The sequence below is a fragment of the Cynocephalus volans genome, chromosome 17 (genome assembly GCF_027409185.1).
Source record: "Cynocephalus volans isolate mCynVol1 chromosome 17, mCynVol1.pri, whole genome shotgun sequence".
Classification (NCBI taxonomy): Eukaryota; Metazoa; Chordata; class Mammalia; order Dermoptera; family Cynocephalidae; genus Cynocephalus; species Cynocephalus volans.
In genome coordinates, this window is record NC_084476.1 from 45,152,860 (window position 1) to 45,165,056 (window position 12,197).

The window sequence follows — 12,197 nt, forward strand, 5'->3', positions numbered from 1 at the left end:
TCCCCCTCACCTGACAGTCAGCAACCCAGGAGCAGAGTCTACACCTCGGTCTGCCCCTATTCCAGGCCCCCAGCCCAGCACCTGGCAAGTAATAGGTGCCAAGTACTGATGAATGAATTGTCTGGAAACATGTGAAACAGGATTCATCAAGAATACCCAGATGGAAGGTCACCATGAACATGCTGCCTGATAACCTGCCAGCCCTTTAATTCTGTCTGCCGACCACTTCCTTCAGCCAGGAACTGCCTGGGCACAAAGATTTCCCAGAGTCACCATCCTGCCTTGACTTCTGCCGTTCACTTTAGCCTCCTTGATTGTCCTACTTACTGTGGGTTTCTTCACTCTCAGTCTCAGGGGACACCTCTGAACCCCTAAGGTAGCCCACTGGGTCTTCCTTCTCTGGCCAACACATTCCTCTTGCTTCTGTGCATGGCCTTGATAGCAGTGTCACAGGCAATCCCAGGAAACTGACACCCCAGCATGCTGACCTTGGGCACCCGCACTAGTCAAGGGAGCCCTCTCCCTTCATCTCCTGCAGAATCCCCCTAGGAATAGGGGATGCAGATATGTACACATGTGTAGGGAGGAAAGGGGGTCTCATGACATCTTAGCTAGAAGATGATTACAAATTTCTTAAACATTAGTAGAAAATTATGGTTCATTTGTCCTGGCATGCAACTGAATGAGAAAAAATCTGTGAAAAATTCTGACACCCATGACAAAAGAAATGATCCAAACAATATGACCATCGAGGTGCTTTTCTTTTATGTTTAGGACTATCATTTAAAAATGTGGTATTGAGGAGAATGTCAACAATATTGGGGGAGGCTCTGGAACGATGCTGAGTAGAAAATGGACAATAGATTCCTTTTTTGAGAATTGAGAGAAGCTATTTTGCAGAAAGTGGCAAATGAACTTGACTTTTAAAAACGAAGAGCATTAAAGCAAGTAAGTTTAGTGGAAAGTAGATGATATTTGGGAGAGGGGTGACGTGTTAAGTTTCAAGAGGCAAAGAAATGGAAAGAACACATGTTTTTCAAAGGGAAAAATCATTCCTGTAAAACATCAGAATTGGAGTTTTCTTGCTGTTCTTTTTGTGCCTATGTAGTCTCTTCTTTCTGCTGTAACTTCCAACTTGGGTTCCAGGCACTCTGTGTATGTGTTTGTTTACAAGAGAGAAATTGATAAACCTTAGTAAGCCCTAGAAAATTCTAGAGGTCTGAAATAAACAGATATTTTTCAAGTTTATTTAATTAAAAAGCAAAACAAACCAAAAACAGTGTCATCTGCTCCTATTAGGTAAAATATATGATCATATTGGAATCTTTGTGTGTGTGTGTGGCTGGCCAATATAGGGATCCACACCCTTGACCTTGGTGATACGAGGCTGTGCTCTAACCAGCTGAGCTACCAGCCAGCCTATACATGATCATATTGGAATAATATGCAACAGAGAGATACTCTGCTGCTATGGAGAATAAGCTGATTGCAAGGAAAAAAGATGCTCACAGATAAGGCAAGGGTAGGCTTTTTGTCCCCCATTGTGGTATAGTACAGGGAACAATGCAAATGTATTGAGGCTGGTAATTCCAAGTCATGGGAGGGAAATTAAAATGATGACTCTGGAAGAATAGTTTCAAATGTCAAGGAGTTTGAGGCAGGTGATCAATTTAGTGAAATGACAATTGCTTTAGGAGAGGCTGCTTCTTTGAAAGGATTGATACATACAGCAAGGCAAGGTAGGTGACTGTGCTGCTAAGTTTTTAATATTGCTATGAGTTTTAACTTTAAATATATTTGTGACTTTGCATGTAGCTCTGAATTTTGAGTGTCATAATTACTTAAGAATCTTTTATGGATTTGATTACTATAGCTATCACTGTAATTTGATGAGGTTTTAGAACTACATTCCATCTCTAATTTTGGTTTTATTATTTCCAAGTGCCAAAATACTTAACACAGAACCACCTCTTATTCTATAATAAAAAGCAATGGAGACAAGTTATTCAGTTGAAAAAAATTACTTTTTTTTTTTTTTAAATATGACCGGTAAGGGGTTCCTATCCCTTGCTGTGGTTTTGTCAGCACCACGCACTCCCAAGTGAGCCAATCAGCCAACCCTCCATAGGGACCCGAACCCGTGGCCCTGGTGCTGTCAGCACCGCACTCTCCAAGTGCGCACGGGCCGGCCCTGCTCCATGGTAGTTTTAGCTGCTTCCCTCCTTTCTTCTCAGAATTTTCATTTTCCCATGTTCTCCTCGACAACTTCAACCCTGCTAACGATTAAAACCCATCACATCTGTCTGTCATGGTGTGGATTGGCTCCCAAGCAGAAGACTCAGGGCTTCTTTGAACTAGGACTTGCATTGACTTCAACTCAACCAAGCCGAGGCGCCGATCTTGTGATTACACTTAGCATGTGCTATGAATGGAGAGAAATGAAGTGAAAAGTGCCTCTGAGATGCGAAGTCAAACTTGTCACGTTCCTAGTCCCCTCTCTGGGCTTCTCTCCATCTTCAGCTCCACCTCACTGTTTACCCCTTAAAGAAGCCAGATGCTCTCTAATTCGTATGTCCACGAAACACTTGGTTTCAATTAACGGGTATTAAATGACTATTTGTTGGAAGTTCTGTATCCTAAATTTGTAGGTGTCCTTTATGTGACTGACGATGGCATGAATACCTAGTTTTAACAGTCTTTGGTGTGCTCAGCATTAAGATCCGTTAGGAATTGTCATGGAAACTTGTAAAATTAAAAAAAATCCAAATGCATGTCATCTGGCCTTGGAGTCCAGTTCTTCAGTACACACTCTGCTGATTTGGGCACCTCAGTCAAGAACCCAGTCAAAGAACCTCACAGAGTCACCCACAGGCCATGAAGCCACAGCACACGAGCAAGACTTTCCTGTGCTGCCCTGTTAACCATGAGCAGATGCCAAGGGCCCCAGATGTTTCAGCAAATCCTCTAGTTTCAGCAAATCCTCTAATAAGAAATAGGCCAAAGCAAACAAACAAAAAAGGAAAAAGCGAATTGGAAGAAATAGAGATCATGCAAGGGAAACAGAAAATACCATTAACTTCCTCAGAGTTATAGGAGAGAAACTGTTGGACTTACTGAAGAAGAGCAGATATTGTTAAAGTAGAAGAGGGAGAAGATGAATCAAATAACCATGAGGTCATTTAGAAATTAAAAATATAACTGTTGAAATTTTTGTTTGTTTGTTTTGTGTGTGTTTGTGTGTGACAGTTACGGGCGTTGTAACCATAGGCGTGGTGTCGCCCGCACGGCGCTCAGCCAGTGAGCACACCGGCCATACCGATGTGGGATCCGAACCCGCGGCAGCGCCCCTGCGCTCCCAGCGCTGCTCTCTCCCGAGTGCGCCAGGGGGCGGCCCATAAGTGTTGAAATTTAAATTAGAAAACAACTCACTAGAAAGATGAGAAAATAACACAAGGGAAGCCTGATTAGATCAAAAAGACAAAAGGATAACAAGAAAGATACAATTGAAAGAAAAGCATAAAAAAGTAAAAGGAGTAAAAGGGAAAGAGAGAGAGAAAACGGAAGTGCGTGTCCGCAGAGCCAGTGTCTGAACAACACGCGCTCCAGGAAGAGCCGCGGAGATGGGCAGGAGGAGAGAACCGTGTGAGAAAGGAGGAAGGGACAGGTCCCGGAGGTCCCCAGAGGTCCCCACGTGGAGAGTGACGATGGGTCTACATGCCGCCCCGCACTGGGGAAGCACAGGGGACACCGTGTCAACTCTGGGTGTGGGGGTCCAGGGGACGGACGCTGCGGAGGAGCCTCAAGAGGGAGACGACAGGTTAGTCCATCCTTCAGCGTCTCGTGCAGAGTCGGTTCCGCTCTCCGCTTTTCCTCGTCAAACGTGAGTCCGACAAGGCGAGGACGGGCCTCTGGACGTTTAGCAGCCCAAGACCGTTTTCTTAGCAGTCTATGGGGGGCGTCTTCCACTAGGAAGAGGACATAAACCCGGACAGGGGACAGGGCCCTGGTGACGGCCACGGGGGATCGTGCCGACCCCGACTGCTCGGAGGCTGCAGTGTAGACATCGGCTCCCAGGAGGTGTCGTCCAGAGCACTACATGGTTCCCTGAGGCGTTCACCTGTGGTGACAGCAGCTGCTGTAAGCGGGACAGTGCGCGTGCGCAGACGCCACCGCGCACAGAGGACACGCGGTCCGCGCCTGGCTGTCAGCCGCGTCCCCGCAGCCGCCGGTGCGCGGCGCTCAGAGCCGCCGACGGGAAGCCGCGGTCGCGGGGTGCGCTCTCCGTGGCGCCTCCTGGTGGCCCTGCCTGCAGCTGCCGCCCCCAGGCCGCCCGTCCCGCCCGGGGACAGGAGCTCACGACCGGCCGCTCTCCACTCCCTGCTCCCGCCCCTCTGCGGCCGATGACAGCGGGTTCCAGCGACACGACGGATTCCCACGGGCGCTCCAGGTCGGTGCAAGGGGTCCGCGCTGACGAGGCGCCGAGCACAGCCGTGAGGGGGACCCGCGTGGGCTGTCGTCGGCCGACGGTCCTGGCGGTTCCTCGGCCCCAGGCTGGCAGGCACAGTCCGCGGCGTGACAGTCCTGACCGCGGAGCCGTGTGCTATTAAAGCCACACGGTCACCACGAGCGACGGTATCTTGTGTACTTTTTCAAAACTGAGTTTTCTATTCTATGCCTTTACTCAACCGTATGAAATATAGAATTAGTAATTTATCAAATTGCGTAAAAAATGTCAATTGTTATTTATATATAAACAAAATTTATAGATTTATTTGGAAGAATTGATATATTTTCCCTACTTATTTTCTCATCTATGAACATGTACATCTCTTCGTTGTCTTCAGTTTGTTCGTTTTTTCAATAACATTTTACACTCAGTGTTTAGAAATCATGATTGTAAAAATGCACCCTAATTATTCATGCAAACCTTATGAATGAAAATTTGGGGTGTTTCCAACCCTTAGTAATAGGTATTGTCATATTAACAATCTTGTCGACACCTCACCTTATAATTTTTCAAGGTTACATATGATATAGATTCCTGAATATTGGGTTACAGTGTAAAATAGTAAATATACAAGTATAATTTTGCTAAATTTTGCGAGTTTCTGCTCCTTATGGGCTCTACCATTTGCATTCCACCAGAGTGTATTATAATACCTGTATCCCCACAGTCTCAATAACAAGTTTGTTATCAAAAAATTAAATTTTGCAAATCTAATAGGTGAAGTATTGTATTTCAATATATTTTAAATGTCTAGTTCTCTATGAGGGATTTTAAGCACCTAATTAAGTATTGATGCCAATTTAAATTTCCTTTTGTGTTATTAGATTGTTTATATATTTTGTTCATTTTTATTTCATTTTCTTGGTCATTGCCATCTCATTTTTTCACACATCATTGTATTAGTGATATTATCCTAGTTTAAGAGGTTTTTTGTTTTTTTGCTTTTTTTAAAATTGAAACATTATTGATCACCCATTTTAAGTATTATAGCTTGTAATTACTTTTTGTCGTGTCCTTTTGACCTAGTTGGTGGCATTTACCTTTTGTTTGAGTTTGCTTTGCTTTATTAATTGCTGCTATGCCATCCATGTTAACTGCTGCTACATTAGTAGCAGCATATTTTCACCAGTGATTTGAAATGCTATCTTTCTTAAATACTAAATTTCTATAAATCTTGGGTATCTCTTTGAATTCTCCATTCTTTTTCATTAGGTTTTATATTTACTTATAAACAAATTCCATATGGTCTTGATAATGAAGAATTTATAAAAAAATTTTTTTCGAGCTCTGGTAGAATTACCCCTCCCTTTTGATTTGTTTCCTCATTTTTTTCTGATGAACGATTAATGTTTCATCAACATTTTATAATCATCTTATTTTGTTCTAGGTGAAGAAATAAATGAGACTATTTTTAATGTGATCATGACACACGTATAAAGTAACTTAGGAGAAAATAAAATCCTTAGGATCATGTGGCTTTCTGGCCAAGAAAATATCTCTGACATTTCTCTATCGTTTGTGTATGTATGTTTTAAGAGTGTTCTAATGCTTAAATCACATAGTTAAACAGGCTTTGTTGAGTTCTTGTTAGCTGTATGCCAAATATTTTAACAATTTTGTGGCTATTGAAAATGGAATCTTGATTTGTGTCATGTAATCTAGATAGTTATTGTTATTACATAAGACATTTATTAATTTTATATGTGAATTTTTCTAAATCGCAACATGTAAATTTTAGTTTAGTAAGTCGTCTTGTTTGTAATAGGTTTTTAATTAATTCTTTTTGATTTTCTAAATTCACAATACATACACATAACCCATTTTTCTCCATCTTGAGAAATACAAATACGTATGGTCAAACCTTATTTTATCTAGTGTTTTGATATTTATGAGTCTTACATTTTCTCAAAAGTACTTTTGGCTTCTGTGGAAATTATTATGTGTTTTTCTTTCTTCTAATGCTTAATACTTTTGCAAAATATTGAAGTTAGTAATTCATCTCAAATTTAATTTTGTGAACGGTACCTAGCAAAAGCATAACTGGATTTAATTTCCAAATAAATAATATTTCAATCCCTGTAATGATGAAGTGCTTTCCCCTAAGTAATCTGAATCCTTTCCACATATACCAGAATCTGTTTCAAAATTCAAACTTTTACTCCACTGAACTATTCGCTTATTCTTTGCCAATCTCATTCACTTTCAAGTATGTTCCTTTGCAATACATTTTATTAGACGGAGCAAATTTCCTCCTGGTTTTTATTATTATTGTTCTTCTTATGTCTTGAACTTTTTGGGGGCCATTTTTGCACATAATTTTTTTTTCATATTAACTTTGAGGTTATTTGACAAGTCCCCTAAACATCACTCTTTGGAATTTTTCAAGTTTAGATTTATTGAATCGATTGATTAACATAGGTAGACTACATATATATGTGGCGTAACTTCCTAGCATCACTGCTGCCCGGCACATGGACACACGTGGGCATTTTGGTAGGAGCTGCTGAGAGGCTCCTGCGACAGGGGTATCTATGAACACATCTCCTGGGGCATCCGCTGGGACCTCTTCTTCCTTCATTCTCACAAGAGCTGGTCGTCACCAGACATACAGACCTGCCCATCTGATGGGGCAAATGCTATCTGAATAGTGAGTAAATTTCTGTGCATAATCATTAGGGAGGCCGCGATATCTGACATTTACTGGCCATGTGAATTGCTTCCCTGTGGAACTGCGGGAATATGTCCTTTATCCCTATGGATAAATGAGAACTCTTTGTACAACTAGGATGCATAGTACCCTTTCTCTGCCCATGAAGAATTTTCCAGTCTGGGGTTTGTCTTTTCACCTTTTGACATTATTCTGGTTTTTGTTTGGACCAGGAAAAGTCAGCATTTTCCTCAGTGGCTTCTGGCTCTCTGGTCATTCAAAAGTAGTTCCTATTTCAAGATTATGGCAATAATAACTATCAGGGCTTTGTGTTTCTACATAGAGTCTTTGATTTTCCTGTAATTTTCCTCTTACTAAAAACATAAAATGAAAATTAATCAGATCTTTCTCATATTATGCGGCCAGACACAAAAGGCCACATAACATATAACGGTACTGATAGGAACAATCCACGATAGGTAAATTCACACACACAGAAAATGGAGTGGTAGTCAGGGACAGGGAGAGGCGGGATGGGGAGTGACAGCTTAATGGCTACAGAGTTGATGAAGCTGTTCGATCACTAGATGGTGGTAAGGGTTGCAGCATATTAAAAATGTACTCAGTGCCACTGAATGGTAATTTTGAAAATATTAAAAACACTTTATTTTCTACAAGGGATATTATTGAAAATAAAAGATGAAAAAATTTGAGGAGATGCAGGACACAGACAAAAATGAGGAGAAGCACAGCGTCAAGGAAGGGCAAGAACAGATCTGGAGTGGGGACTGGTGAGGGTGTTTGTGGGAGCTCTGGAGCCAGGGCTCCCCTGGGTGCTGGTGTTTCTTCTAATTCTTCTGATGTTTCAGGAACGGTTATGTCAGGTTGCTCTAGCTCTACCTCTGGATCTTGATCTTTCTCCTGCTCTTTCTCTTGCTCTTTCTCCTGATCTTTCTCTTGATCTTTCTGTTGCTCCTGCTCTGGATCTTGCGTCTGATCTACCACTTGCTCTGGATCTTGTTCCTGCTCTACCTCTTGCTCTGGATCTTGCTCCTGCTCTACCTCTTGCTCTGGATCTTGCTCCTGCTCTACTTCTTGCTCTGGCTTGGGCTCTGGATCTTGCTCTCGCTCTGCCTCTGGCAGTGGAGGTGGAGCTGGAGCTGGAACTCGAGCCGAACATGGCAGCAGCTCTTGGGACAGTTGTTCAGCCTGGGCGGAAGCTGGAACTGGAGAGACAACAATTGAAAATATCAATGTGAGTTTCTATGTCTCATCCAATGACACTGTCTTTCTAGAAGCCCAAGTCCAGAGACCCAGCCTCAGGAAGTCTCCCCACACTGCAGAACACTGTATGATTGTTCTGAGTACTCAGTGCCCCTGTCCCCAGCCTGCTTCTGGAAACTCTGCTCTGTGTGGCCCAGCCCAGGCCCCTCCCCAAACCCGCACAGGCACCCACCCTCTTCCTCCTCACCCTCAGTCTCCGCCTCACTAGGCTCCAGGTGCTCCGGCTTCTCCAGCTGCGCCAGAAGAAGATCAGCCTTACGCTCCACCTCTGAACCTCACATACTGATATGTACATAGGCCGAAAGAAACTTCAAAGAATGAAATTCAGGAGGCTCGTGGAAATCGGTGGAATAGAATTCCAGCCAGATCTTTAAGACAGAGGACATGGCACTGTGGGAGACAGGTGGGCAACAGCATCAGAGGCCTGGCCTATCCCTCTATGCTGCCCTCCCAAGGCTCCCCTGAGTGAGCTGCAGTCTTGTACCCTCTGCCCGTGCCTGTCCATAGACCAGCCCATCCAATGTCCACCCCCAGTATGGCAGTTCTGGCACAGATGGGCCTGGCAGCCAAGGAGGGGCTGGCAAAAGCCTCCATGGGAGGAGCCTTCAACCACTGATGTGACCACGTTTCCCTTCTTCAGGGAAACCTGACAACCTCCTCTGTCTGTGTCACTGCCCCATCCCTGCTGGAATGACCTGTCCACCCCAGGAGGGTGCTGTCTGCTCTGGGCATTACTCACTGGCACACAGGAGGTGTCCAGCAATATCTGATAAATGAGGAAACAGAGGGAGGCGCTGCTCCCCTGGCCTACCCAGGGCCCTTGGAAAAGCCCAAACTTGAGCCCACACGTGAATGTACTGCCCAAGTGTCTGCATGAAAATCTGCATATCCTTTTCCCAGTGACAGCAATCTCTTGGCCCTGACCACACTCTGCACCCTCAGCACCAGCTGAGCATCCCCATGGAGGCTCCAGCCCCGAGTGTGAGCGGGATGCTCTGCACACCTCCTGCTCTGGCTCAGCACGGGCTCTGGGGGTGTGGGCAGGGCTGGGTGGGAGGGCGTGGGGATGGATTCTCTCTGGGCTCACTCTGCTCTCCAGCCTCTCACACACCCTACGGTGCCTGGGACCACATCCCCAGCCGTCTTGACTCCTTTCCCTGCAGGGAAAGCCTTGAGCCCTCAGCCCTGTAGCAGGAATCATAAGATGTGTGAGAGCCAGAGTTCTGCCAGCCCCCCACCCACAGGCCCCCGCAGACCACACGCAGTTGTGTGGAGATGGGAGCCCCTCCTTCTGCACCTAAACCCCACTTACCATTTTAGCTGCTCCAGGGATTCGCCATCCCCGTCACAATCAGAAATCATGTTTCCATACGTAGAAGAGGTCAGGAGTGTGTCAAATCTACCATATGGTGGCACTACTTGCTTCTCATGTCTACTGTGACTGTCTCACCTCTGACTTGAATGGAAGCCCAGGAGGGCAGGGAATGCAGTCTCCTCGGTTCATTGGATTATGGTCAGTGCCCAGAAAGTGACTGCACATAGTGTGGCTTCACGTATGATTGTTGAAGGAATGAACCCCAACCAACTCCTCCCAAGATCTCTGGGTGCACCTGAAGCCGCTCTGGCCGCCTCTGGTCTCCCTGCTTTGAATACACCCAGAAGCCTACAGATAGAATCTCAAATTTCCTGTAAAAATGTGAAAACAGTGAAGCCCAAGTCAACGAGGTCAGTGAGGGGGTGACAGAGACTTCCTCGTGGGGGTGTCAGGAATCCTGAATGAGGACGACCGTGGCCCCTCCAGCAGACCTTCCACAGGGCTGGACTCAGGAGCAGCACTTTCCATGGGGGACCCACTGGAGCTTGTTCCTGTGACCACCCACTGAACACAGGAGGAAACTGAGGCTCAGAGGGGTGTGGTGACACTCCTAAGACTCACAGCTGGGAGGCGGCCTAGTGACACTGTGTGATCCAGGGCCTGAGTGCTCACCTGAGGAAAAGCAGGTGCAGCACATGCCGGGGACTGGCAAAGTTCTTGTAGCTTGACAGAAACAGGTGGACATAAGATTGGTCACCACCCAAGACAGCAGGCACCAGGTGCTCCACCCGCTTCTTCAGGGTGCGTGCCGGGACAGGCCACACCATGTGGGTGGCATCCGAGCTCAATGAAGATGTGTCTTCACTCTAGGACAGGACAGGGGAGAGATACACAGTGACAGCACTGTGAACCCCAAGGAGGGCAGGGGCTGGAGGCCAGTCTTAACCCCAGGGAGGACATGAGAAGACAGCCTGAGGGCCCAGGGTTAATGTACAGGGTGGTGGTTGCCACCCCGGCAGTCCCCGTTCACCCTCCAGCCAGACCTGAGGTGTGAACACACCAGGACCAGCAGGTTTATAAACCCCCCACCCTCTGCCCCTGCCCTGGGAGGGTGTCCCATGTCCCCGTTCCCCACACACTCAGGAGGAGGGGCTGCGGTCACCCAGGGAGGCTCATAGTGCTGGCCTGGCCTTGCCCAACCTCCTCTGGGCCACCTGACATTACCTTTGGGGACCTCGTCCCAGACGGCCACAGGGGTCGAGGGCGAGGGCTGAACCAGCGCTGGAAGCATTGGACAAGCCTCTCAGCACAGGGCTTCCTGGGGCTACGGCCCCGGGACCTCGGGATACAGCACAACATCTCACTCTGCCTGTGGCCAAGTGAGCTGGGGAAGGGGCTGTGTATAGAATGTGGGTGCCAGGTTACCGAGTTCCGAGTTCTGTTGGGGTCTGTCGTCAAGGAAGTGAAGTCACTTCCTGATACCTCATTTCCTGAGCCCCTCCTCTGTGTACAAGACTGCAAATGCCCCTCTGGGTACCTGTCTGCTGACCCTCCTTCCCCATGAACTCTCTCTATTGCCCACCCTTCCACCAACACTGCCTGACCACACCCCTGTGCAAGGCCTGGGTGCAGCCAGCGTCACAGCTCAGAGGAGATACACGTAGGTTCATCCCCAGCTCCTGCTTCTTATCACTTTATGTGACCCTGGACAAGCCATTGTCACTCTCATGACCTCCCCAGTCTCCCCTTTTGCACAGTGGGGATCTTTCTAGCATCTTCTTCCTAGGGATGGCATCAGGCATGTGTGAGAAAACATCTCTGAAACCTATGGCCGGTGTCACATGCAGCTAATAAACAAGACTAGAGATAAAATCCACGACGGTGTGGAAGGTAGCATGGAATACGACTAACGACAGGTCTGGTTCCTGTCATATAATCTTGAAAATGTCACTTTTGCTCTTGGTCTGTTTTCCCTGTCTGCACCATGCGACAGTTGGAATTTCATGCATTCACATACTGCTTTCCTCCATAAAACCTCACAATGGCTTCGTGTGTATTTAGGTTTGGACTCAAGTGCCACATCTCTGTCTGTGTGGTTGGCGACTCCTCAGGGGCTCCCAGTGGTCCCCACCATCTGCTGCACACATCCTCACGTAATCCCCTGCCCTGCAGTGTGGACTGGACTTAGTGACTCACTTCTAACCAATACAGGATCAAAAGTGAGAAGGTGTCACTTTCTAAATGTCATTGTAACACGCCTGTCTCTAGAGTCTTGTGCTCTGTCTCCTCTGTTCTCTCTGTTTGTATCCACCATATGCCAAGCATGGTGCCGAGAGCTGGAGAAAGAGCTGATTCAGCTGCACCCTGGCTTGGGAGATGATCCCAGGATAAGAAAGAGGAGAAGACGTGCTATCGAGTGCCTGACATTCTAAGAGAGGAAAGTG